Raw genomic sequence first — 27,206 nt, 5'->3', positions numbered from 1 at the left:
GTGTGTTGTTTTCTCAATTAAAACAGAAAATCCATTTTTTTATTTAAAAAATTTAAAATCAAGAAACACTCTGGGTAGGTAATACACCGTTTCTGTCATTTGTGTCTTTGAGACTGTTTATCAACATGCTTAAATAGAGGACGTGAGTTAAAGGACGGAGCTTACTGCCCCTGCATGGCCCTCCCATTTCAAGGCATCTCATTGCTCCCCTGTCTGAGCCAAGCTCCATTCTGCCGCCCTGTGGGCCTCAGGCAGATACAGGAACATGCAGTGAGTTTTCTCAGCTGTGGGTAACTAAAGCTGTTAGGATAGGGCTGTGGGGTTGCCTGAGCGACCCTCTTCCAGGTATCTTGGAGGGGTGGCTGGGATGTGGTCAGGCTGTGAGGAAGATGACATACAGTTCATGACACGTTTGATGAGTGCCATAGGAAGTCTGGATGGATGCAGCGTCAGCCTGGAGAAGGACACACAGTAGAAACACGCAGGAGGGTCCCCAAGGAAGAAGTGGCGTTTCAAAGAAGGCACCCCAGCAGGACGAGAGTGGCGCTGAGGGGAAAGAGCCAGCCCTCTCTGCCAAGGCCCGTCATGTGCCAACTCTGCTCATTGCTGGGTCAGGCTCACAACAGGCTATCCTTAGCACCTGTTCAGGTGGGCCCATGTGGATAAGTTAGCAACCTGTGACCTTACTAGGGACTTAGATGAACCCAAATGCCCTGAGGTTGGCAAGGCTGGGCAGCCCCTTCCAGCATGCATGCAAGTGGGCGGCAACACCACCTCTCAAAATGCTAATGAGACTCAGCAGCAAGCAGCATAGAGGAAGCCATGTTCAGTGCCAGGCTGACCTGGGCTAAACCCACTATGCCACTTTCTTGCTGTGTGGCTTCTAAGAAATCCTCAGCTGAAGTCCGCTTCCCTTTCTGCCCCACACAGTAAACCTCCTTGGGGACCCAACCCCACACAATGCTGCATCAACTCTTCACAGCGCAGCTCCTGGGGAGCAAGGCTGACTGGATGAAGCTGCTAGAAGAACCTGGAAAATGCTGTCCCAGCATGGCCTTTAACTCTCTGGTGGCTGCTCCTAGCGAGGGGAATCTTGACACCTCCTCAGGAAAACATTGCTCTCCCCACATTCCTTCCTTCCTGCAAGGCCATGGCCACTGAGGGGTGGAAGTGGAGTGACATTTATTAAGCTGCTACTGTGTGAGAGACACTGAGCAAGACACAGGCCCACCTTCAAGAAACTAGGGTCTAGGCAAGAAGGTAAGACAGAGTAGACTAATAAAAGATAAAAATACACAGCAGGGCACAATGTGAAATGCAGCCAGGGCCACGAGAGGAGGCCCAACAAGCACCATGACAATTCAAAAGGAAGCATGTCCATGAGCCAGCGTGGACAGAACCTCGGGCATACGTGTGGCCAACAGTGGGAGGGTGGGAGAGGATGTGAAGACAACAGTCACATCTACTCATCCTCAACTCCATCTAACCTACAACCATAGCCACCTGTGACTCATACAGTACCTGAGCTAGCCCTCTCTGGCCAAGGGCCCATGGCAGAGGCAACTCAAGGTGAAGAAAGGAGCTAACCTAGACAGTGAGAACTGTCTGTGGTGAATACACACACCTGACCGGAGAGAAGAAAGGGCATCTGAGTAGTCAGCAACTGGACAAAAGAGTGACAATGTCAGAGTGGCCACAAGCATGCACCAAGAGGGAAAAGAGACAGATGGGGACATCCCCAACATGAGAACCAGAGGAGATCCTGCATCTTCATCCGGGAAGGAGGGGGCTTGTGCCAATCAGTACTCTGTCACCCTAAGACAACAAACACCTAAGGTAACACATTTACAAAGAGAAAATATTTGGCTCATAGCTCTGCAGGTTCCAGTCCAGATCAATTGAAGACACAGTGTCACTGAGGGACCATTAAATTAGAGCAAACTGCTCTCCTCCTGAGCCAGGAAGCAGAGCCAGAGAGAAGGAAAACCTAAGGTTCCATAATTTCCATCTAGGGCAGTCCTACACTGACCTAAGGACCTCCTGCTATGCTCTACCTCTAATGGTCCCACTACCACCTTCCAACAGTATCATCTCGGGGACCAAGACTTTTAACAGTAACATCTGTAGGACCCTCATGCATAGTGAATATCTAGCCCACTGTGCACGTGCTCACCAAGGATACCTGATGCTCCCTCAGCCTACCAGGTCCATTTGGAAGATGGTCTCCCTAACTATAGCCCTGCTGGCTCACCTGCATCCAGGAACACCTGCTCAAGGGGAGGGAAGGAACACCAGTGGGGTTTTGTGCCCCAGTAGGCCATGCCACTCCATCCAATCTCCTTGCAGGGTACTGCTGTGAAAAGCTGATGTTCCACGAGGTTGTGAATTGCTTTTCCAAGCCCATCCAACTCAGAAAAAAAGCAATGCTATGAGGTCTGGCTTCAACCTGTTCTTTGAAATGTCATATGCATTACCCATGGGTTGATATCTGAATTTACCATTAGCATCGTAGATAGCAATGCCTGTCCTAAAATCACAGGTGCTGATCCTCGACGGCCACTGCTTCTTTTCCCACCTCACCTAGGATGCAAGGTTGGCCTGGGGAATTGGCCTCAAGAAGAACACTGGAAGATGCATTCATTAGGTGAGTCAAAAAGTCCAAAGGCTCGACCCAGAAGGAAGGAGCTCCAGAGTACAGGGGCAGAAGCAGCTCTGCCCCGTCATGTGAGGCTGTCTGCAGGGAGCAGGGCTGGGGGTGCGGCTGACAAGGCAGCCTGTGAGCTCCACTATAAACAGTGCCTGCAGGCTTGGCCTCCCTCCCCCAGGACTGCTCCAAAATGCCCCTTTCTCCATTTCCTATCCCTCCCTTCACCCCTGCTCACTCCAGGTGGGTGGCTCACTTGTCTCCCTCAGCTCTGTCTCAACCCAGTTGTCCCCTCTCAACTCAGAGTAGAACCTCTGTCTGAAGCCCAGGACTCACCCAAGGCCTAGGGTCCATTCCGAGCTCAGGCAACCAGCCCCTGTGCCACACAATCCACTCTCATGCTTTGCTCTCCTGGCCACACCTGCCTCTCTCCTGTCTACAACAGCAGAGCAGCATAACCCTTGAGCACCAGCCTGCTTCTCTACCAGCTACCATGGCCCTCCTCATTCCCTACTCTCCCAGCAACTCCCACCCGACCACCGACATAGCACTGGACCCCACAGCCGCAGAATCTCCTCATGACTAAGGCTAGTGGCATAAAAGCCGTTCAACCTCAGGTCAGCTCTGACAGGGCTCACAGCCCCAGGTCTAAACCACTTTCTCTAGCCTTGGCACTCCCCTTCTCTCGCAGCCCCTTGGTCTCTATGGCCTCTGTGGCCTCAGTTCACTGACTGCTCTGTGAAAACCAGGAGTCCAGCTGCCAACCTCTCTCCTGCTTCGCTCCGCCCTCTCCTATCCCATAGTCACATATGCTAGCATACTAAGGACACCCACTCTGATGGAACACCACAGAATCCTTCAAACACCCACTTGTCCAGTGGCCCCTCTCCACCTCCAGGCTTCTATACAGGCAGGGTGTCCCCTTCTGTTAATGACTCTAGCCTCAGTTCACCTAACTTTTTCATTATCCACTATGGCCAGTTTATATTTTTTTAAGCACTTCTAATACATGTAAATATATTTATAAATTAAAGATATACTCTAAGGTACATTTTACAACATCTACATACATTGTAAAATGAATATAAATATAAGATTATAAAGATAAAGATATGAATATATTAAAAATAATTGTACCTTATTCATTTCTGAAGTACCTAAATAATGAAAGCAAATTTTTTTCTTTTTTCTTTTCTTTTTTTTTTTTGTGTGTGTGTGTGTGTGGTTTTCCAAGACAGGGTTTCTTTATGTAGCCCTGGCTGTCCTGGAACTTGCTCTGTAGACCAGGCTGGCCTTGAACTCCCAGAGATCCACCTGGCTCTGCCTCCTGAGTGCTGCAATTAAAGGTGCGTGCCACCACCGCGCGGCATGAAAGCAATTTTCTTAATGTTTGTATAACCTTGTTCACAGAAGGGCAATGCAGAGTGTACGCTAGACTGAGGGTAGACCTCAAGGAATCCTCACTTATAACCAGCAGCTGTGTGCAGATCATGTGCCACCTCCAAGGGCGCCACTACTGTGGTTTTGTTAGTGTTGATTCACCTTGTGTCTTCGTAATCTATACAGGGGACATGCAGCACATGTACCGCTGTCTGTGTGAGAATGAGTGTTGTAGTTTCCAGATTTTCCAGCTGAATTGTGTTCATTGGCCCCTTCTGACTCTGGGATTCCATCAAGGAGTCACCATTTTACTAGGATCCTAACTGTCTGTCCATCCTATTACTGACAAGCTCTGGCCTTGCTTCCCATGTGGGCAATTAGAGCCAGCGATGCTGCCAACATTGTGGAGCAAGGTCTGTGGGACACGCCGCTGCCACCGCCTTCCACTCCTGTGTCAGTCTCAAAGCTGGTTTGGTACCCAGTGGGGGTGCAGGTTGTTAGCAGACAATGCTGGTTTTTGTGGTGGATAGAAATTTGTCTGCCCCATGGTCTTGCCATCATTTCCCCTTCCTATTAGCTATTCCAGTGAAGAGGTGTGGACAGGATAAGCATGACAGTCCCTTTAGAGAAGGGAACAGTGACAATTAGGGCCTCTCAAACTTAGAGACCTGAAGTGAGTACGAGCCAAGTGTGATATGGTTGCCTAAGTATAGTTTCTTCATAAAACCTGAGGAGAGGACACAAACGCACTGTGGGAAAGGACACACAGGTCAACCCAAATGCAAGACAGATACACAGAAGAAAGTGGGGATAAACACACCCCAAGAGCTGAGAACAGGATGGTGATGACCCTGTTGTTTTCTTACTTTTTCCAGAACTAATATTTAATAAATAAAGATTTTAAAACAGACATAATTTATGGGACCCAACCTCACTCTTTAAAACTCTGGAATTCAGTGGTTCTCATCACAGTCCATGAGGGCTTGGTCATCACTGCTTAGTGTTAACAGAACACTCTCATCACCATCCTGCAAAACCCTCTGCCCACACACTAGTTAGCACCCACTGGCCCCTCGCCAGCCCTCCAGTCACTGACCCCCTGCTGTGGGTGGGTGGGCTCTGCCTCTTCTGGAGGCATCACACAAGTGGAATCGAGCAATAATGGGCCTTCTTTTTACTGTAACTACTTCTTGTTCACCCACACTAGAGCACAGAGCTGCACTAATCTAACAGTCTGCTGTGTGCAGCTCAAGGGCCCACACCCTGGACGTCCTTCTATCCATTCATCAGCTCACAGGAACTTGAGGTGGTTTTGGTCTCTTGAGTACATGCCTCAGAGTGGAATGGCTAGGCCATATGGTAACTCAATATTCAACTGTTTGAACATCACTGTGTTCCAAAGACTATACACGGGAACAAAGGTGCCCAGCAAACAAAACTGCTCCACGGAGTGTGAAGAGACATACCCCAGGAACTGCCCTGAAAGCAGCTTGGGGAGGTGATATGCCTGGTCGGCACCACACGAGACAGAAGGTGCATATCCAGACACACTGGAGAGCTGGAGACAGCTGCCAAACGTCAGCCTCATGGCAGCACAGCTCTCCGGAGAACACTCACATGCAGGGGCTTTGCTTTGAGCTGGACCCTGCTCCTGCCTTCACTTCATGACGTTACGCTCTATCTTCTTTCAGTAATTATTTCGTGTTCTATTTTACAATCACAGTCAAAATTATTTAGAAGTGGCTGAGTCCTGGAATGGCTCCACTGTGCTGGTCCTTTCCCATTGTCCTGCCTGTGCATGTGACTTTGGGTCTGATTCACCTCCCAATTGCTGAGCATGCAGATTTTCGCCCGGGAACAGTGTTAGAATGGGTGTAGCTGCATGTGAAGGGTAGGTGCTGGAATACCTGAAATGGATTCCTGTTACAATCAGATGTGAACTGAAACCTAGCTGGGTAGCAAATGCTCCTCCAGCCACTGTTCCTTCCCCACAACTGGATGGCACTGTTCCACTGGCCCCAGGCAGTTCCACTGTGGATGAACTCTGTCAACATGGCATTCTTTCTTTGAAGCATTCTTTAACAAGGGTGCAAATTATGTCTGCCTTTGAAATTGACATTTCACCTAGATGTTAGGGGTTCATTTCTGCTATTGTGTCTACTTCGCAGGCAGCCCTTACAATCTGCAGGCTCAGGTCTTTTCCTGGTTTAACTGAGGACTCTGTCTAAGCCCCGCCTGACCTCCAGCTTAGGCACTCTGAAGGACACACACTGGCCCATCTTGTCCAAGCCTCTCCTCAATTGCCTTCCTCCTGACCCAGGAGGCTCAGCAATCATGGGTACCACTTCTCACTTCTGATGCTGACATGAGTGATGTACTTTCTAACACCTTTCAGTCAGCAAGTCCCTTCTCTCCCCAGCCTGCTGTCTCATCTTTCAGAGCACCTCTGACTTTCCCAAGAGGGCAACACAGACAATAGGACATCTGCCCCAGGTTAATGAGCCAACTTCCTTTCGGGCTGAATATTCTCTCTAGTGTTAAGTTTTTCTGCCTTTTCTACCTGACCATTCTTTGTTTTCTGGATTGCTTGTTTTGAGATAGGGACTCACATTGTAGCCCAGGTTGGCCTCAAATGTCTAAGGTTGGAATGCAGATGGAAAGACTAGAGCTCCAGCAACCATCTTGGGTCATGAGATAGCCTCAGCCTTAGAAAAAATTTAGATCCCTGATCCAGCATGCTCCTTACCTACTCTGAGCCAATAACCTCCTAACTTCTCACACATGAAGAAACTTGTATCTTATTATGTTCTTGTTCTCTGGCATTTCTTTTGTTTGTTTGTTTGTTTGTTTGTTTGTTTGTTTGTTTTGTTTTTCGAGACAGGGTCTCTCTTTGTAGCCTTGGCTGTCCTGGAACTCTCTCTGTAGACCAGGCTGGCCTCAAACTAGAGATCCAAATGCCTCTGTCTCCTGAGTGCTGGCATTACAGATGTGCGCTACCACCGCCCGGCTTCTCTTGCATTTCTAACACTTGCAACCCACCTAGAGAACAGCGGTCAAATGAGAAAATGGCTCACAACAGCTACAGCCATATGCTGCTCAGCCTTCGTTATCTACTTGACTGGATTTAGAATCCCACTGGGAAGTCTCTGAGGGCATTTGCAGAGAAGTTTAAGTAACAAGGAAAGACCCTGAATGTGGGCAGCACCATCCATGTCCTGCAGTCTGGGGCTGAATAAACATGAACCAGAATTCACCTCTCTGCTTCCTGATGGCAGACAATGTCACAGCCTCACATTCCCATCATCATGACTTCCTGCCACAGCGGACTGTATCCCTCAAACTGTGAGCCAAATCAGCCCCTCCTTCCTTAAGTTTTTTTCCCTCAGGTATTTTGTTACAGCGACAAGAAAAGGTAACCAACACAAGTCATCTCCATCAAACAAAGTCTCCACAATGTTTTACACATATCAACCAAACACACTGAAAGGAAAAGGAATCTGTATAAATGAGGGTGATTTCACGGCTTTACAAAAATTAACATGTGGGGGATGGGAATTTTGGTCAGTGGTATGCTTGCCTAGCAAGTGCAAGGTTCCGGGTTCAATCCCCAGTACCAAACAAACAAACAAAAAAAATCACATTTTAACCAACTCATTTTCCCAAATGAACATCACCATTTTATCATGTTTATAAAATACCTTATAATCACCCTACATCTTTACCAACATTTAGAATATATGTTGTCAGTCATCACTGTTATCACATTTAAATGCTCTGGGAGGAGTCAGAGACTGATTAATTGATTTTAATCTATTCATTCACTACCTATTGGTAAAGGCTACTCTGTAACAAGTGTAGTTATAAAAATGAAGCTCTGGGCTAAAGGACAAACATTAAGAAGTAATCCTAAAGGGGAGAGACGGCTCAGCAGTTAAGAGTACTGACTGATGTTCCAGAGGACCCAGGTTCAATTCCCAGGCTGTCTGGTGCCTGATCACACCAGGATTTTAAAAAAAAGAAAAAGAAAAGAAATGTCTTCCTCTCTCCTTCACAGCCAGCTGAGACCCACCACCAAGGTTTGGGGTCTTGTGCTGTCATTTCCCATCATGCCGTGTTTTCTGTAACTTCCTGTATTAGTTAATGTTAACCATCATGTTCCCCTACTACACTCAACACTCTGTGCCCATGAATCTGGCTTTCCTTCTCATGTGTTCAAGTTCACACAGCTGAACTTGATGACACTAACTTCATGCCTGTGTCTGACTGGTCAATTTAACCCAGTGGAGCTATCTGTAAAGGTGTTCAGGTGACGGGAACACCATCACCACACTGAAGAATTACCCAGTAACAGACACCTCACTAGGCATCTTGCCCATATAACATACCATTGAATCCTTACAATGACCGTCTAAGGTGGGTGCTGCTATCACAGCCACTGAAGATGAACAGCTGGTAGCAGGCTTATCCAAGCACCTGGGCTGCAGAGGCAGAAGGATCGATCACAAGTTCAGGGCCAGCTTGGGCTACATATTGAAATAAGGATTGGCGAGATGGCAGGGCAGGTAGAAGTGCCTGCTTGCTGCCCAACTCTGAGCTTGATCTCCAGGTCCCACATGGAAGAAGAAAGCAGACTCCCCAAAGCTGCCCTCCTCTACCTGTGCACCATGGTACACGTGCACACATACACACACATACAACATCTACTTGCAAACACAATAATAATAAAATAAAAATGTTAATTAAAAAATCAAAATCAACTGAGCCAACAGGCCTGGGAAGGTTATGTATCTTACCTAGAACCATCCACCAGCTGGAAGACTCTCTCTGGGATTGAGTATTTGGAAAAGGTAGGACTGTCTCACAAGGGCTGCCTGGTACACATGCTCCTGACCTTCCCTCACATCCCTCCCAGTTTCTTCTCAGCTCAGTCATGGCAGCCACTTTCCTTTCCAGCCCCAGGGTTTAGGCCAGCTGTGTCCCTCCAGCGTGCCCAGCCCTGTCACTACTCTGCACCTTTCAGGACGAGGGCCAGTGCCTCACTGACACTCAGTGCTCTCAGGGTTCCTGGTCACACACTGGCTGACCACTGGCCCATCAGCTGTTTCTGTAAACTGACTTGAGTCAGGTTCTTGGGCTTATTGAAACTTTTAATTTGACCAGTTCAATAGTCTCTCCAGCCCACAGCCACCTGTAGACCTTGTGCACCATGTGGTACTCCAGGCCACTTGAGTCCACCGGAATTGCAGCCTACACTAGATCCAGACACACACCTTTCCACTAGAACTGCAGATCCTTCCTGGTCCCCAGAATGTTGGGCAGATTCGGCGTGGGGATGACAACCTTCCTGCTCAGGGGCCAGAGATTTCTTTCCATAGGGCCAGCAACAGGAGGTATCAATACTTTCTTGAGGTTTCTGAGAGATGGGTTGCAGCAAAGACCTTCTCTGAGTCTTTACTCAGGGAAAATAAAACTAAATTCTTTGGAGTCAAGACCTAACTGACTGACACCACAGCATAAGAGAACAAGACTCTGATGTTGCCAAACACAAGAGGGCCCAGCTCGGGGGCAGGAGGAAGACCCTGACGGAAAGAGGCAGAGGCAGGTACCTGCACCATGGTCTTCCATCTTAGCTGACCACTCCTCCTCTTGCCCCTCCCCTGGCCCTTCCATTGTGCCCCAGTGGCCCTATACTGACACTCCCAGCAGTGCATCCAGCATCCTTTGCTTACCACACAGCCCTCTTGAGCAACCCCATCATCCCTGACAGTAGACCCCAGAGGCCATATACTTAAGGATGACCCATCCAGGAGACATTAGAAGCCCCTTGAAGAGTGCTAGCTTCCTTCTCCCTGGTGGCATCAGATGCTGATGTTCCCAATGACAGGCCTAGCACGAAGTCTCTTCTAGTGACAGGTGAGTGATCAGTCACCAGTGGACAATCCAACCAAGTTGCATCAAGGCTGGTCAGACTCAGAATGGCCAAACTCCAGTTCACTGCCTTCTTCCTCCCCACCACCTCCTGTCAACAAAACAAATGAATGACATCACCCTCCTTCCCTCCTACCATCATGCAAGGGTCTACCACTTCAGCTTCATAAAAACAGCCATCCACGGCCAGGGTCAGGCCCCACTACCTGGCATCTGGATTTTGGAAATAGCATTCATCATCTCCTGATGTCCACCTTTCTTGCCATCCTCCTCCAGAGTACACCAAGGTCAGCAGTGACAGGGCCTTGAACTATCCTCCCTTGATGCCAGGACAAGGTCTAAATGCATGCTCACTCTCCGCTGGATCCTCTCTCGGAAGCCCCTTCCACCAGCACTTCCTCCCAGCCTCTCATTCAACCTAACACAGTGCCTCTCCACCACACCAGCTCACCAGACTTCTGTGTGGCTGCCAAAAGGGCACCTCCCACCTACACCCTGCACTCAGAAAGCTGAAGCCTTTCTCTAGGACCTGAAGTCTGTGTGGTCCCTGAGCTTCCACTTCCAAGTGTGCCTCTCCCAACACTGCCCTGGCCTCATTAACAGTCTCCTGCCCATTGAGACCACAGGGTCCCCAGGACAGTTACATGGTCCGCAGATGTGCACAGCAGGATTAAAAAAACGCTAATGAGTCAAGGCATCCTCCCACCCCCTCAAGAAGTGAGGAAGCAGCAAGTTAAGAGCTCAGAAAGAACAGCGTAACTGACAGCTGAGAGGCCTAAGGTCAAAGTCAACAGCTAGGACACAGCGTGGCAGAGATTTCTAGCCCAGTTCAAGCAACGGCACTTCCTGGGACCAGCATTCATCTTTCCCTTGTTTTCAACACTGGCCACACTAGCATCCTCCTGCCTCCAACTATTTGTTTGTTTGTTTGGTTTGGTTTGGTTTGGTTTTTTCAAGACAGGGTTTCTTTGTATAATGGCCCTGGCTGTCCTGGAATTCACTCTGTAGACCAGACTGGCCTTGAACTCACAAAGATCTGCTGGGATTAAAGGGGTGCGCCACCATGGCCCGGCTAAGCCTCCAACTCTTAAGTGCTGGATGACACACATCTGTCACGACACTGGGCTGCAGTTAATATTTTACCACTGATTTACCACTGCTTTGTGCTCAGTCAGTATTATACAAGACAGAAAGGCCAGGACTGGTTCCTCCTGCCTCACAGGCAGCACTCACTAGCCCCATGAGGACTGGACAAGGAGCCGGGCTGAACATGGAGATGGAGGAGCGATGATGCCCTCTACCTTCGGCTGCAGGAGTGGTCCGACACCTCCAGCTCCTTCCCTCTCAATCACCAATCCTGGCTGTCCTACTTATGAAGGACACACACACAGGAAACTCCTCCTCAGGGTAAATTCTGGCTCCACACTGGTGAATTTTCCAAAATACAGGCTGCTCCTATCTATTCCAGGAGCACCACTGGGAATGCTGATAAAACTGGGTTCCAAGACCCTGCCAAGCCTAAGAATCCCCACCCCCACCCCACCCCACCCCACCCACCCACCCCCGCGCGCAACACCAAAATCATGATGGAAGTGCGGAGAGCAGAGACACTGTTTCTTAGCCAGCCACTGTCACCAGGTAGACCACAGAGCCTCATACCCAGTCAGGGCTTAGTCCTGCCCCCTTGCAACACAATGACTACTCACCAAAACCCCCTGCTTCAGAGGTTGTCATCTGAGATAAACCCTTAACTACTGACATGGTTTATTAGCAGCCATGTATGACCTACTAGCAGCTGCTGCAAGATTGCTATATTCAACGGATGTGCTCACTCACACGGCTGAGAAATCAGGACAACTGAGCAACAAAGTCTCTGCCCTCATCTGGGAAGGGCAGCAGCATGAACCTCCAGACTGACACTCCACCTGATGAGCACAAAGGCCATGGGTGTGCTAGGTGCAAAGGTGCCCAAGATAAGTGACATAAGAAAACTAGCTGAAGTCAGCAAGAAGGCCCCACACCAATCAGCAAATAACTTCTAATTGAAAGCCTTCCCCAACCCAAATCTTAACTCTGGTCATCAGGCACCAAGCGCACATCAATAATCACTATCTTGCTATTTACTAGAAAATCCTAACACTTTGAGTTGAACTTAACTCCCCAAATCCAACAGGAAATTTAAAATACACAAAAATCAAGCAAACTATGATAGGTGATTTTATCTAATGCTGCTCCATTTTCTCACCTCACCTGTGACTCCACAAGGTGAGTACCAGATCATACTTTAAGGTGTCTGGGGTGTAAAAAGAGGCACCTACAGAGGCAAAAGAACCCCAACTCTCTCATAGCCATCTTGGGCAATGAACCCCTCTGAGCTTCCAGTCTTAGGTGTACCACACCTACCCTGCCTGCCCTGCCCAATCAACATGACGTGGAGATAACTGTCACTGAGATGCTTTGAGTATTGTAAAGTATCCAGCATTATAGGATGGAAGAGACCTCTGAGCTTATAACCTTCTTGTTGTGTGGATTCCAATCAGTCCATTTTCTTCGTCAGATCATTCCTCACACATTTAACTAACTACTAGATACTCACTGGGGAGCAAAGCAGCCACAGTCCTTGGCACCATAGATCCTGCACCAGGGACCCAGACACACACAATGGCCACCTCTCTAAAGAGCTAGTCCACAGTCCTGGCTAACGACTTGGTCTCCTTTCTTTAAGGACTTGAACAACAGAAGGGTGTAGGCAATGGGAATGGCATTCTCAGATCTTTCTGGCTACCCCAGCCTAGAACCCTACCTCCTGGAGTGAAGATTCACAAGCTGTCAGTGGCCACACAGTGTCATTCCATGCCACACTGCATTGTGGAAACCCAGGAGGAGGCAATCCACAAATGTCACTGGACTTAAAGAGTCAGAGGTACAGTGCCTGGAAAGAAAGGCATAAGCCAGGCATGATTGTGGTGGTATTGTGTTCCCTGAAATATTGTGTGTTCCCTGAAATAAACTTATCTGGGGTCAGAGAACAGGATGGCCACAATATTAAACACGAGGATAGGCAATGGTAGCACACGCCTTTAATCCCAGGCAGAACCAGGCTGATCTCTGTGAGTTCAAGGCCACACTGGAAACAGCCAGGCATGGTGACACATGCCTTTCATCCCAGAAAGTGAAACCCCAGAAAGGGAGTGGGGGCAGAAAGAGAAAGATTATATAAGGCGTGAAGACCAGAAACTGGAAGTATTTGGCTGGTTAAGCTTTTAGGCTTTGGAGCAACACAGTTCAGCTGAGACCCATTCGGATGAGGACTCAGAAGCTTGCAGTCTGAGGAAACAAGACCAGCTGAGGAACTGTCGAGGTGAGGAAGCTGTGGCTTGTTCTGTCTCTCTGATCTTCCAGCATTCACCCCAATAACTGGCCTCAGGTTTGATTTCATTAATAAGACCATTTAAGATTCCTGCTACACATGATCACACCTGTAATCCCAGCACTTAGGAGGTGGGGGTGCGAGTGTCAGAGGTTCAAAGCCACCCTGGGACAAATAAATACCAGAAAGACAGAGAGACAGACAGATGGACAGAGACAGAGAGAGAAAAGAAAGGGAGGAGGGAAAGAGGGAGGAGAGAAGTTACAGAGAAGACAGAATGAAGGAAATGCCTTAAAACAGTAGAAGTCACTAATTCCACACAATAAATTTTATTACCATAAAGGAGTGAAACAAGTTCTTCTGGGTTTATTGTTTTCCATAAATATTTAATTCAAAACTGTACTAACAGATCTCCCTTGCCCTACTTACCAGACTTCACAAGAGTGGGTGAGAATGATTGGACCCAATAATCATGAACTTAAAAATGTTCCTTATTGCTCCTTCTTTCCAAATGAGGTAATTTTCAAAAAAACTGTCAAGGCCAACCATTTAAATTTCCTTCTGATTGCTAAGTAATTGTCTTAACCTTAAATTTAAACCGTATAATAAAAATATCTAAATCTGGGGCTGGAGAGATGGCTCAGAGGGTAAGAGCTTTGGCTGTTCTTTCAGAGGACCTAGGTTCAGTTCCCAGCACCCACATGGTGGCTAACAACTACCTGTAACTCCATTTCCAGGGGATTTGATGCCCTCTTCTGGCTTGCACATGGAAGATACACACACACACACACACACACACACACACACACACACACACACACACACGGGAGAAGGCATGTTACATATAAAGGACACAGTATAGAACCACACAACAATGAAACAAGAAGACCAGGCCCACGGAGCTCCTGGACAGGCCTAGCCCACAGGTAACTGTGTCTCTCTCTAGTACCCTTTGTCCTCCTGAGATCAAGACCTGAATCTGCCATGCTAATGCGGAGAAAGGTCTGCCCATCTTTCTGGCTGCTCCTGCTAGCCCCACTGACAACTCATCTGGTACTCAACACACTCTTTGAACAAAGAGTCACAGAGCTTTCACATGTGACTCCCCCGAAAAGGTACCCCAGAAACCAGCAACCATGATGAAAAGTGAGCCGCATCCTAGCACACATGTACAGTTGCTCTTGAGCAAGCCCCCGCCAAGTGCTGTCCGGGGCCATCTCTTGGAAACCCTGTGGGGGTGGCCATGAAGAGGGAGGGACTACCACATCTTTGCACAAATGAGAAAACAGAAGTGGAGGCACTTCCTGGAGGCTCAGTGCTCTTGAGCAGTGCGGACTGTGACTCAAGTGGGGATGCACCAGCCTCTCTGACACTCAGAGCTCAGAAGAAGCACAGCAGAAGGATGCAGCCCCTGGGGAAAGCTCAGGGAATCATCAGTACTCAGGCAAACAGGGTGCTCACCATGACTCGGGTCTTACCACCTTCTTTAAGAAGAGCTGAGGCAAGAGAGGAGAGCAAACACTTGTGGACCAGCTTACAAGCCTGGGAGGAGCATCCTTGGGATGGCTTTGGGGCTCTGTGACTTCTAGTTGGCTTCTCTTGGCCATCTGATTGGCACCATTAACACTGCTAAGAAAAAGAACCAGGCAGAGAGGCCTGCTTGGTACTCCTCCAGACAGCTTCCTTCCAGGCACTGTGCTAAGCACCCCGCTGTACCCTCACTTCAAAGCCCCAAGTTACAGAATACTCATCTTACAAGGTAGTGAAGACATTTGCTGTGGTATTGTCTGTGACTGAATCAGGTCAGCCTACTCCAGAGCCTGAATCTGCTTGGCTACTTCATTCCATGGCCTCTATGATGATGAATCTCCTTCAGCCATCCTCCACTTGCACTAAAGGGTAGAACAGGACTGCATCATCCCCATGTGCCTAGTGTCTGGTACAAGATGTAGCCCAGAAGTCAGCAGAGTGAAAAGTGAACGCTCACCTGGAGAAAGTGACACGTCCTCTCCAAGATCACGGAGTTCCCACAACAATGGTTAAAGGAAATATATTCTGACTCAACCCACTCTCTCTTGCCCGTGTCTAAGTCTACAGGCTGTGCTGGAGAGACGGTTCAGCAGTTAAGAGCACTTGCTGCCCTTGCAGAGAACCAGAGTTCAATTTCCAGCACCCCCACAAAGAAACACAACCTAGCAGGGCGATGGTGGCACACGCCTTTAATCCCAGCACTCGGGAGGCAGAGGCAGGTGGATCTCTGTGAGTTCGAGGCCAGCCTAGTCTCCAAAGCGAGTTCCAGGAAAGGCGCAAAGCTACAAAGAGAAACCCTGTCTTGAAAAAAAAAAAACAAAAAACAAAAAGCAAACAAAAAAAAAAGAAAGAAAGAAAGAAACACAACCACCTGTAACTCCAGATCCAGGGATCTGACACCCTCTTCTATACTCAATGGGCTCTGGCACATACATAGTGCACAAAAATTCATGCAGGCACACACATACACATATAAGTAAAATAAATAAATAAATCTTATAAAAATCAGTAGGTGCTGGGTGTGGTGGCGTATGCCTTTAATCCCAGAACTCGAGAGACAGAGGCAGGTGGATCTCTATTAGTTCAAGGCCAGCCTGGTCTACAGAGCTAGTTTCAGGTCAGCCAGGGCTACATAGAGAAACCCTGTCTTGAAAAATTGGCTACCTAGTCATGTCCCTCAGCCTCTATCCTCCAGCCCAGCCACTGGCAGGTTGAGGACAGAGGTACACGTCAGCAATATGACCAGCCCATCTTTGGCCTATTCTTCCCCCAACTCTGCCCACTCTAAAGACTCCACAGGACAAGTCACACCCAAAGCCCATATCTTGCTGGGGACACAGCACATACCTGTCTTCGGATAAGTACTCAGAGATTTGGAAATTTAGGAAGAGTCCAGAGACTAGGCTGATTTATTGAGAAACCATAGGTGACCACATTGGACGTATGACTCATCCGGACAGAGGTCTAGCATGCCACTGCCAAGAAGCCTACTCTGAGCAGAGCCTTGGGAACTCAGCAATAAGCAGACTTTCTCTGCGCAGGGAGAAACATGCATAATGCCACACATCCAATAACCAAATGCATGGTTGGACCAACGTACACACGCACGCATGTGACGGCAGTGAAAGGAGCAGACACGGAAGGGTCTAGAAGGACTAGGAGCTTTTCACACACCCTTAATCCCAGCACTCAGGAGGCAGAGGCAGGTGGATCTCTGAGTTTGAGGCCAGCCTGGGCTACAGAGTGAGCTCTAGGACAGCAGGGCTACACAGAGAAACCCTGTCTTGGGGGGAAAAAAAGGAGGGCTGGAGAGGTGACTCAGAGGTTAAGAGCACCGACTGCTCTTCCAGAGGTCCTGAGTTCAATTCCCAGCACCCACATGGCGGCTCACAACCATCTACAATGAGAGATCTAGTGCCCTCTTCTGGCCTGCAGGCTGAACACTCACTGTATACATAATAAATAAATCTTAAAAAAGAAGATACAAACTTGTGTTTAAGAAATGTATTTTTTTAAAAAAAAGGAAAAATGGAGGCTGGGGAGACCCCTCCCCAAGCCACCCAAGAGAAGTCATTGTTCACTGCTTCTGCAAACCCCCCACTGCTCACCCCTGCTCACACCTACTGCTGGGCCCACCACTATGCTCTGTAACCAGCAACTGGAGTGTCTTTCTCCACACAGCTTGTGAACATCTCAAAAGCCATGCCTGTGTGCCCACTATCTTAGTTAGAGTTTCTACTGCTGTGAAAAGACACCATAACCATGGCAGCTCTTATAAGGAAAACATTTAATTAGGGTGGCTCCCTTACAGAGTCAGAGGTTTAGTCCATTACTGTCATGGCATGCAGGCCAGAAGAAGGCACTAGATCTCTCATTGTAGATGATTGTGAGCTACCATGTGGTTGCTGGAAATTGAACACAGGACCTCTGGTGGTGCTGGCTACATCTTGAGCAGATGTTAACAGGAAGTAGACTAAGTGTGACACTGAGCAAAGCTTAAGCAAAAGAGACCTCAAAGCCTGTCCCCACAGTGACACACTTCCTCCAACAAGGCCACACCTCCTAATAGTGCCACTCCCTTTGGGGACCATTTTCTTTCAAACCACCACACCTACACACTATGTCACCACACTTACCCTTAACTGCCCAGTGAGCATCTTCTGGCGAGGAATAGAGTCTGCTTCAGGCTGTGAGCCACAGCAGCTCACCTGTTCCAAGCATGTACATGGCCTGCATCTATGCTGTGCAGGCTCTGCTAGCATCATGTTCTCTCCTCTGCACAAACCCCAAGACATATCTGACCATCATCACCCATCTTACAGACAAGGAAACCAAGGTACAGGACCAGAAAGTAAGTTATCCATGTCATCCAGCCAGTAAGTGCCAGGTTAGACTTCCAATCACAGAGTAAATGGAAAATCACTTCCTAATTGTCAGCGAGCAAATTCCGTTCCCTTCCTCTTTCAGTTCTGTTTCCTATCCAGATACACAGACTGACTGCCCTTTAACCTATTGTTCACTGGGACCAAAGCCACTTCATTCCCAGAGAAGAAAAAGGGACATCTCTGTTAGTCTCTAAACAATGCCTGCTAGCCAGGGCTGAGTAAACATCGTGGGGAGGGAGATAAAAAGCCAGTGCTTACAGTATCAGGAATTCTGTGTACCAGCTGGAACATTCCCCACTGTTGGGACCATTTCCAAATGAGAAAGTGAATACACAGCGGGGAGAGGGTCTGTAGAGATGGCTACAAGAGAAAAAATATAGAATTTTAAAAAATGGTCACAGCAGCTGCCTCTAGAGAGAGGACTAGGAACTGGCAGCTTGGGGAAGATAGACACCTCACAGCTGAGCTCCCTACTTGCTTAAAATAATCCTTGTAATTTTTGTTTACATTTCTTTTCTTTTTTCTTTTTCTTTTTTTGTTATATATACAGTGTTCTGCCTGCATGTATCCCTGCAGAACAGGCCAGAAGAGGGCATCAGATCTCATTACAAGTGGTTGTGAGCCACCATGTGGTTGCTGGGAATTGAACTCAGGACCTCTGGACCTCTGGAAGAGTAGTTGGTGCTCTTATCCACTGAGCCATCTCTCCAGCCCTTGTTTAAACTTCTTAAGAGTCAAAAATGTTACAACACTATTTAAAAGAAATGACCATGAACAGGAAAGACTATGTGAACAAACATGGCATGAGCTTAGTGTGCAATGAGGTGGGACTGCAGGGAATTTGTTTTCTTCCAGTTTTTTACTAATTCTCTGAGAATTTCACAGAATGTGTTTTAATCACCCCAACTCCTCTCAGAACCACCCCTTCCTGACCCATCCAACTCTGTGTCCTCTCTGTGTTTTAAATCCATCAAGTCCAATTTGCTGCCCATGTATTCTTGGATGTGTGGCATTCTACTGGAGCATGGAAAACACACCAAGGACTACATTTAAAGAAAGCTGACTCTCACCTCTATCAATTGCCAAGCTCCACAGCCAGGGGTGGATGGAACTTCATGCCCACCTCCCCTGTCCATGTTGGAATTTGGTCCAGCTTAAGCTTGCATAGTTCTTGCGCACACTGTCACAGCTGCTATGAGTTCATGTGTGCGTCTGCCCTGCTGTGTCTGGAATACACGTTCCCTCAGTCATCCATCACCTATGGCTAATACAGTCTTTCCATCCTCTCTTCCTCTTTAATGATCCCTGAGCCTTAGGAGGAGGGATGTTTTACAGCTGTCCCATCTAGCACTGAATATTCCACTGTCTCTTATTTTCTGCACTTTAACCAGTTGTGAATCTCTATGTCAACTACCATCTACTGTAAGAAGAAGCTTCCCTGATGAGGGCTGAGGGATGTTCTACTCTATAGGTATAACAATATTATTAGGAGTTGGTTTAATACTACCTATTTAGCAAAACAATTGTAGTAGGTTCTTACCTACAGCATATGACCTGTCTAGTGCTGTGGGATGTCCTGTATGCTGTAGATAGATGTTGCTATGATTGATTAATAAAACACTGATTGGCCAGTAGCCAGGCAGGAAGGAAAGTGTAGGCAGGACAAGGAGAGAGAATGCTGGGTGGAAGGAGGCTGGGTCAGAGAGATGCTGCCAGCTGCCACTATGAGAAGCAAATGTTAAGATACTGGTAAGCCACGAGCCACGTGGCAACTTATAGATTAATAGAAATGGGTTAATTTAAGATATAAGAACAGTTAGCCAGAAGCCTGCCATGGTCATACAGTTTATAAGTAATGTAAGTCTCTGTGTGTTTACTTGGTTGGATCTGAGCAGCTGTGGGACTGGTGGGTGAGAGAGATTTGTCCTGACTGTGGGCCAGGCAGGACTGGGGAAAGCTACAGCTATAGTCTAGCCCCAGGTATTGGTTTCATCTTGTGGATTAGGCCATAGATCCCACCAGAAAATGACCAGTGACTACCATGACATCCACACCACTAGTGCACCTGTGGTCATGTCTTGCCAGGCCAGTCATTGTCGTTCACAGGTTCTGAGTTGGGTTAGGACTGAAGATTACTTTTCTCCTCTAGTGGCACACATAGCCGGAAGGGTATACAAGTACTATAGAAGCTGGCCAGTAGAAAAGAAGCTTCCAAGTGAGTACTAAATTGGTTTCTCCATGTTCCAAGTATGTGGCATCTTCAGCAAAAGGGTCTTAGCATCAAGTTCTGAAGAGTAACCAATAGCATTGGTAACAGCTATAGTTTTTGAGGGTCTAATGAATCTCATTGGTCAATAGCTCTAAAAGAGGTAAATAATTCTGGCACTGAACTTCTTTTTGTTAGTCTGTGGTGTCAAGTGGGACATTGGTGCACTGTTATAGGGTAACTCTATTTTAACTTTTTATATATGTGTATGTATGTATATATATGTATGTGTGAGTATAGACATGTACACACACACACACACACACACACACACACACACACACACACACGGAAGTTTCTACAGTAGGTTCCCTTAAGACTTTATTTATCCCCACCCTGTCCTCCCATCCCTCACCCCAATTTAATTCTTCCTGTTTCATAGCTTTTGTCTTTTATGTTGAAGCTCACAAATTCCACTATAACACTGAAATATTATTTTCTTTGTTTGAGAGCAGGTCTCACTATGTAGTCCTAAGGGGCCTGGAACTCACTGTGTAGACCAGAATGGCCTTGAAAGCACAGAGATCTGCCTGCCTCTGCCTCATAAATGCTGGGATTAAAGATGTGCATCACCACACCTGGCTGTGACGACACTCTTGTGCACAGACAAAACACATGCTGAAGGCACAATAGCCTTGCAAGCGGTCTTGGCAGAAGTTACATAAGTGTCTCTTCAGGACCGCTCTTCTATGGCCTGTGTGTTAAAATGAAGCCCCAAGCCTGGTGGCTGACAATAAGAGCACCAGACCGGCTTCCTGGAGAACATCCTTCATCTGCTCCTTCACCAGGATTTGGTAACTCCCTACCAGCTGCCAAATGGGCTATAATACTCTGTTTTATTTTCTAAAACAGTCTGTTGTGAGTGCTGGGAACTGAACTCAGGTCCTCTGGAAGATGACCAAGTGTCCTAAATACTGAGGCACCTCTTCAGCCCCTAGACAGATATTTTTTAAAAGAACTAAACCACAGGTCACTGGCTTCCACTTTCCTGCTTTTCTGAAAGGTGTGAAGATTTTCAGCTTGCCAATCAGCAGCCAGAGTTAACACTCCCAAGATCACACAGTCCAGCATTCTCCCACTCAGCTAAGAAAACGTAGATCTGGAAAGGGAAAGAGACTTGTTCAAGGTTATATAAGAAGCAGAGGCCTCAGAATCCCTGGTCCTCGACTTCTTGCATGCCACATGCTGTTCTGAGTAATCAGTGTTGGAAGCCAGGCAGGCAGGGGACAGGGCAGGGAGAGAAGGTCCCAAGAGTGGGTACCAAGTAACTGAAAGCACCATCAAATAGTTTATTGATTCTTCACAACACATTTACAAGGTATTCAGGCTTGTTCTTAATTTTTACAAATAAGGAAACCAAAGCTCTGAGAAGGTAAAAAGCTGGTAAAGGTCACACAGCAGGAAGACTAGTGGGGACTTCAAGTCAGAGCTATAAGGAATAGGTCAGGGACAGATCACAGTGGGTTTTGGACATAACAGTTTTCTATTATGCAGTTTTCTCTCAGCTCTGAATGCTATCATCCCAATAAAACATTGAAAAGCCAATCATGGGGCCTGTGAAATGGCTCAGAGGTTAAAGGTGCCTACTACCAAACCTGAACACGTGAGTTTGATATCTTGGACCCATATGGTAGAAGCAGAGAACAGACTCCCACAGTTATCCTCTGACCTCGCCATGCACACTTTTACATGCACAAACACAAAATAAATGTAATAAAAATATTTTTTAAGAAGGAAAGAAAGAAAAACGAATCATCTCACTTTCTGGTATGTGCTCTTATCATCGGCTACCAGGCTTGGGACTTCATTTTAACACACAGGCCATAGAAGAGCAGTCCCGAAGAGACATGGCTTCTGCCAAGACAGGGTGGAACAATTCACACAAGCTGCTTCTAGTCCTAGCCCCTGCCACACAAGTGCTCCCCCAACAAGAGCCTATCCCTGGGACATCTCCATATTGCCACTGGATCACCATACCTGTTGTAGCAAGGGAGGCCAGCACCGTGGTGTCTGGTCCCCAAAAGTCCCAACCTTCTAAAATGAAGACAAATGCAAGCCAGCCAGAAGCTCCTGTCCACACAACTCTGGAGAAAGTAGTGCAGCCCAGACTGACCACCTGCTCATGAGACAACACTGGGTACCCAAAGGTCACATGCAGATAAAGGACACTTCTGGATCACAGGGGCCCTATCATCTCTCTCCCTTCTCTCTGTCTCAGTAAACACCTAATGAAGGTCCATGGTGATCTTCATTCTTAAGTCTGGAATTTGGCAGAACCAAGTTGGATGGGAGTGGGAGCATTCCATAAGGCTCCGTTATAAGCCCAATCCATCAGCTTAAAGTCCTCACTGGGACTGGGGTCTAGAGGTCTGCCCACAACTAAACACACTTCACTTTCCATTGACCATGGCTCCCCAGGCTGCAGTAGCCTCACAGGGAGTACCATGATCTAAAACACCACTAGTTTGGAGGAGGGGTTCCTCACCACAAACTTCATTCCAAACTCTCAAGAAAGAGGTCTTATGTCACCTCTTGACAAGCAATTCCCCTCTGGCCCCAGAAGGTCGGCATCGGGATGCTCATGTTGCAAACAACAAAACACTCAAAAAGGCAAAAATATCTCCCAGGTGTCACAGAGCCAAAAAGCTGAGCTCTTGCTCCGGTTCCATCTCTTCACCCTCACCACGATACTGTTTCCAGCTTTTTGAGACCAGCACTGTGAGGATCTGCACGAGCATCTGCTCCCAGGAGTCAACAATCCAGAACCCTTTCGAGTATCGCACCAATGACTACTCCTGAAGAGCACACATTTTTCAACAGCCAGTCAGCCAATGAAAGCCAACCATCCGGCAATCCAGCCATGTCCCTTCAACAGCAACAGGGGAGTTACAAAAAAAATTAGTGCGCCCCACTTAGGGCTTGGCGTGCCCTATTAACCAGGGCACCTGCGATCCTAGTGCGACTCAGCAAAGACACAGACAGGCCTGACCCGCCCCTCCAAGAGGCAACCGTGGATGCCTCCAGAGTCCTCAGAGAAGCCAAAGCCAGGGACGACGGACAGGGCAGCTTTCCCTTCTCCCGGGTGGGTCCACTCACCCTCCCACTGCTCCTCACCTGCTGCCCCGCTTCCGGACCAGACACCGCTCCTCAGCCCCCCCCCCCGCCCCTACAGGGCTTCCCCAGCCCCGCCCACTGCACCTGTGCTTCTCCCCGCCGCTACCCCGCACACAGGTTCTAGTTCCCGCCCCTGAGACCCGAGACCGCCCAAGCCCCACGCAACGAGCCAAGGCCCAGGCCCCCGGCCCCCGCCGCCCGCACCTGCGCCCTTTCCCCGTTGCCACCCCCCACACGCTGTCATTCGCGCCCCTGGGACCCGAGCCGGCCATGGTCCCGCCCCTCAAGCCGAGGTCCCACCCTCGAGCCGAGGCCCCGCCCCGGCCCCTCAGGCCTGGGGTCCCGCCCCCCGCACCTGCAGCTACCCGAGCCCCGGGACCCGCCTCACCGCACCCAACCCGCCCCGCCCCGCCCCGCCCCGCCAGCCGCTCCTCTCACCGCCTCTCTCACCACCGCAGTCCCGTCTGGTCACCTTGACGCGGACCACAGGGCCTGCCGCCGCTTCCTCATGGCCCTGCGAGAGGCCCAGCGGCAGCGGCGCCTTCGTTCCGAGGCCGGGGCCGGGCCAAGCCGGGTTGAAGCTAGGCCGGGCGCAAGCTTGAAACGCGGGGCCGACGCGGGAGCCCAGCCGGTGCCCAGCCGCAGTAGGAACCGTCCGCTCCCGGGCCTGAACGGCGGGTGGCTTAGCCAATCAGAGTGCAGCACCACGCCGAGCTCCTCCAATCATCTTGTCGCAGGGGCGGAGACACGTAAATGAAGCGGCTGGTAAAGCCAGTGCGCAGCCGCTGCAGCGCGGTCCCCCACCGGCCTCGGCCTGGGCTTCAGCCTGCAGATGCTCAGGTTTGCAGGGATGTTCAGCTGCCCTCTTCGGGCTCAACCACCCGCCACGCCCACCCCCTGCCTAGAAATAGCCGTGCGTTTATTCTGCACACATCCTTCCAGGCCTTACCCAGTGTCCCACTTAAATTGCTACCTAGAGTTTCTCATTTTCAACCAAAAATGGCTTTGTGAGCAAGACATCATCACCTTAGCACCCATTCTTTATGACTCAGAGATAATCACAGTTCAGTCACACACTTAAAGGTTCTTGGGCTGATCCATGTATTTCACACCTGGTGAAAGTTAGGCCTGAGGAGGGTCTTGCCCAAGACCATGCCAAATTCAAAGCTGGGGGAGGTGGGCCTGGAAGCTGTCTCTCCGCACCCAGACCCTGGGTCAGGCATATGCAGTGAGCCGAGGTTGAATGTTGGCTAAAAGGCACAGATGGTAAGTTACATAGACTGTGGAAGCTAGGGGGCAGCTGTGAAGGCCTGAAGGTCGGGAACCACAGCAAAATACTGTTATGCCTACCAGAGGAAGGAGGTAAGATGCTTCTCGGACATGTAGACAAAATCATCGCTTTGATAACTGTAATTCGTGGAGCTGCAGCAGTAGCATGTGGGAAGGTTTAGACACTGTACTATCCAAAAGAAGAGGTAGGGGGAAACAATAGCGTCAGCAGAAATTAAACCCCTTCTAAGTGTAAGGTGGTGGAATAAGGGATCTCTGAGGCAGACGTCTGCAATTTTGCATTAAGAACACAGTAATGATCAAAGAATAGTCTTAACTGTTTCCCTTAAATAAAACAAGAGATGCATGGTATAGTGGTTCTTTTAGAAGATTCTGAATCCAGAGATGTGCAGAGTGAGAGCTGAGTGCAAAACCTTGAAGGAGGCTGGGGAGATGGCTCTGAAGGTGAGTGTTTGGTGGTCAAGCATGACGACCTAAGTTCAAGTGCTCAGAACACACATGAGAAGACAGACATGGTTGTACAGGAACCTATAACCCCAAGGCTTAGGGTTGGTGTAGTGATAATGCCCACACTACCACCACCCGTTCACCATGTCTGAGCGAGGGGCTGTGGATCGAAAAACAGAGACAAAAGACAGCAGGTCATTCACCTCAGCAGAATGCCAAATACCGTTTATTGAAAGAGGGAGGAAACCTTAAATGCAGGCTTACTGCACAATGAGAGAACCCCGGAGGGCAGAAGTTCACTACAGATGTTTACAATCTTGCATCTAAGCTGTTAATGCCCAATGTGCAGGATACACAAACAAGAAACTTCCCTTAAGCATTCAGGAGGGTGGAAACCAGCAGGGAATTAGGGAGGACATCAAGGTCAAGGTCAGCAAGCAAGGCAACAGCTACCCAAACCGGGGGCCAGGGACCTACAGGTTGGGCCATGGAAGCAGCAGACCTGCTGTGGTTTGCTGGCTGCCAGGTTCAGGGAGAGACCCTGTCTCAAAGGAAAAAGATGGAAAGTCTAGAGCAGGACACTCGACATCCTCCTCTGGCCTCTGCAAGTTCATGAATGTGCAACACCTGCACACATACACACCACACACAAAACAAAAACAACTGTAATTATTTTATAAATATTTATAAATGACTATAAAGCTTAGAGGGACCTGCTGCCTAAGTCCAGCCTGGATTGTTTTAGACCTGTGCACACATGCATGCCTCAGTTTCTCTACTGCAGACGAATGTAAGGAGGCTGGAGAGCTGGCTCAGCAGATACTAGTGTGTACTGCTCTAGTAGAGGACCCAGGGTCAGTTCCTAGCACCCATGTCAGGTGTGTCACAACTACCTGTACCTCCAGCTCCAGGTTGATCTGTCATCTCTGGCCTCTACCTCCACAGGAACCTGTACTTGTATGCACATATCCACACACACAATCTTTAAAGGTATTATTAAAATAATTTTAAAGAATACTTTGCAGGGCAGTGGTGGCACACACCTTTGATCCCAGCACTTGGGAGTCAGAGGCAGGTGGATCTCTGTGAGCTCAAAGCCAAGACTGGTCTACAGAGTGAGTTCCAGGACAGCAAGGACTGTGACACAGAAAAACCCTGTCTCAAAATAAAACAACAGCAACAAAAGTCTTGCCAGGTGATAGTGGTGCATGCCTTTAATCCCAGCACTTAGGAGGCAGAGGCAGGAGGATCTCTAAGTTCAAGGCCAGCCTAGTCTACAGAGCAAGTTCCAGGACATCAGGTCTATACAGAAAAACCCTGCCTTGAAAAACCAGAGTGAGGTAAGAATTAATATCTTTAAAATATCAGCCTCTTCAGACAGGATGTTGGGAGGGTGAAATGGAATATGTGCAAGAGGGTCAGCACCTCACAAAAACTCGATAAGCCTTAGCTACTATCATGTGCACCTGTGTAACTTCCAGCACACACAGGCGTTGGGCAGAGTTGTTACAATATACACTTGTTTAATGGCATCTGGAAGTTAATCTCAATGTCAACTTGACAGATGGAGAATCACAGAGAGAAACTTCTAGGCATGTCTGTGAAGGCCTTCCTAGAAAGGTTAACTGATGGGAAGACCCATCCTAAATGTGGGCAACGCCACTCACTAGACTGGGCTCAGACTGACAGCAGCATTCATTGATCTCTCCTTGACTATGGATGCAATGTGACCAGCTGCCCCTTGTTTGTGCCACCACGCCTTCCCCACCACGATGGACTGAACCTTTAAACTTTGGGCCAAAATAGACCTTTCCTTTCCTAAACTGTTTTCTCAGGTGTTTTGTTGCAGCAAAGTAAGTAGCTATTACAGCACCTTTCATTTTGATAACAGAACTGGGGATGTCTCTGGAGTGCATGCTGCAGGACCCCTCCACAAAGGCATCTCCCTCAGTGCCAATTCCTGCTTCCTTTGATAGTAACTAGGGTTAAATTTCACACTAACTGACTGATGAGATTACATTTAGCCAAAAAGGTGGAGGGAATATATGCCAAGATTCCTGGAATAGCCAGTCTGGGCTGGTAGTTGCCAGAGGGTTACCCCTGGAACTAGATTTTCAGGGTGCTTCATTAAAAATGCACGTAGGACTGGGTGAGTGGATTTGAGGATATTTCTCAGGGCATGGGATTTAACACTCTAATTAGGATCCCAGCAGCTCTGGTGGTTCTCAGAGGGATGAGGAACATGGTGGACAATTCTTAATGAAGATGCAATTTCTACCATCTTTCCTATGCCCTGGTAGATGGTAGATGTAGGCATGCTGCAATGAACATACCAGCAGTCCTTCCTATAGA

The 27,206-nt window shown here is 48.4% G+C and overlaps 1 protein-coding gene across 8 annotated transcripts in view; it reads right to left on the bottom strand.

Annotated features, from left to right (window-relative positions):
• Positions 1–27,206, bottom strand: part of Ralgps1 (Ral GEF with PH domain and SH3 binding motif 1) — a 297,117-nt gene that overhangs the window by 218,957 nt on the left and 50,954 nt on the right. For 6 of the 8 annotated variants that reach the window (XM_036186562.1, XM_036186565.1, XM_036186567.1 and 3 more), the window contains exon 1: positions 23,556–23,779. The exons of 1 other annotated variant lie outside the window; for it this stretch is intronic. The gene's annotated coding sequence lies outside the window, so the exon portion shown is untranslated. Of the gene's footprint in view, positions 1–23,555; positions 23,780–27,206 lie in introns of those variants that run through there. One more of the 8 variants, XM_036186563.1, reaches the window with a different exon arrangement.

This window comes from Onychomys torridus, chromosome 4 (assembly GCF_903995425.1).
Source record: "Onychomys torridus chromosome 4, mOncTor1.1, whole genome shotgun sequence".
NCBI classification, from domain to species: Eukaryota; Metazoa; Chordata; class Mammalia; order Rodentia; family Cricetidae; genus Onychomys; species Onychomys torridus.
The sequence above is the reverse complement of the archived record's forward strand: the minus strand, read 5'-3'. Positions and strand labels throughout refer to the sequence as shown.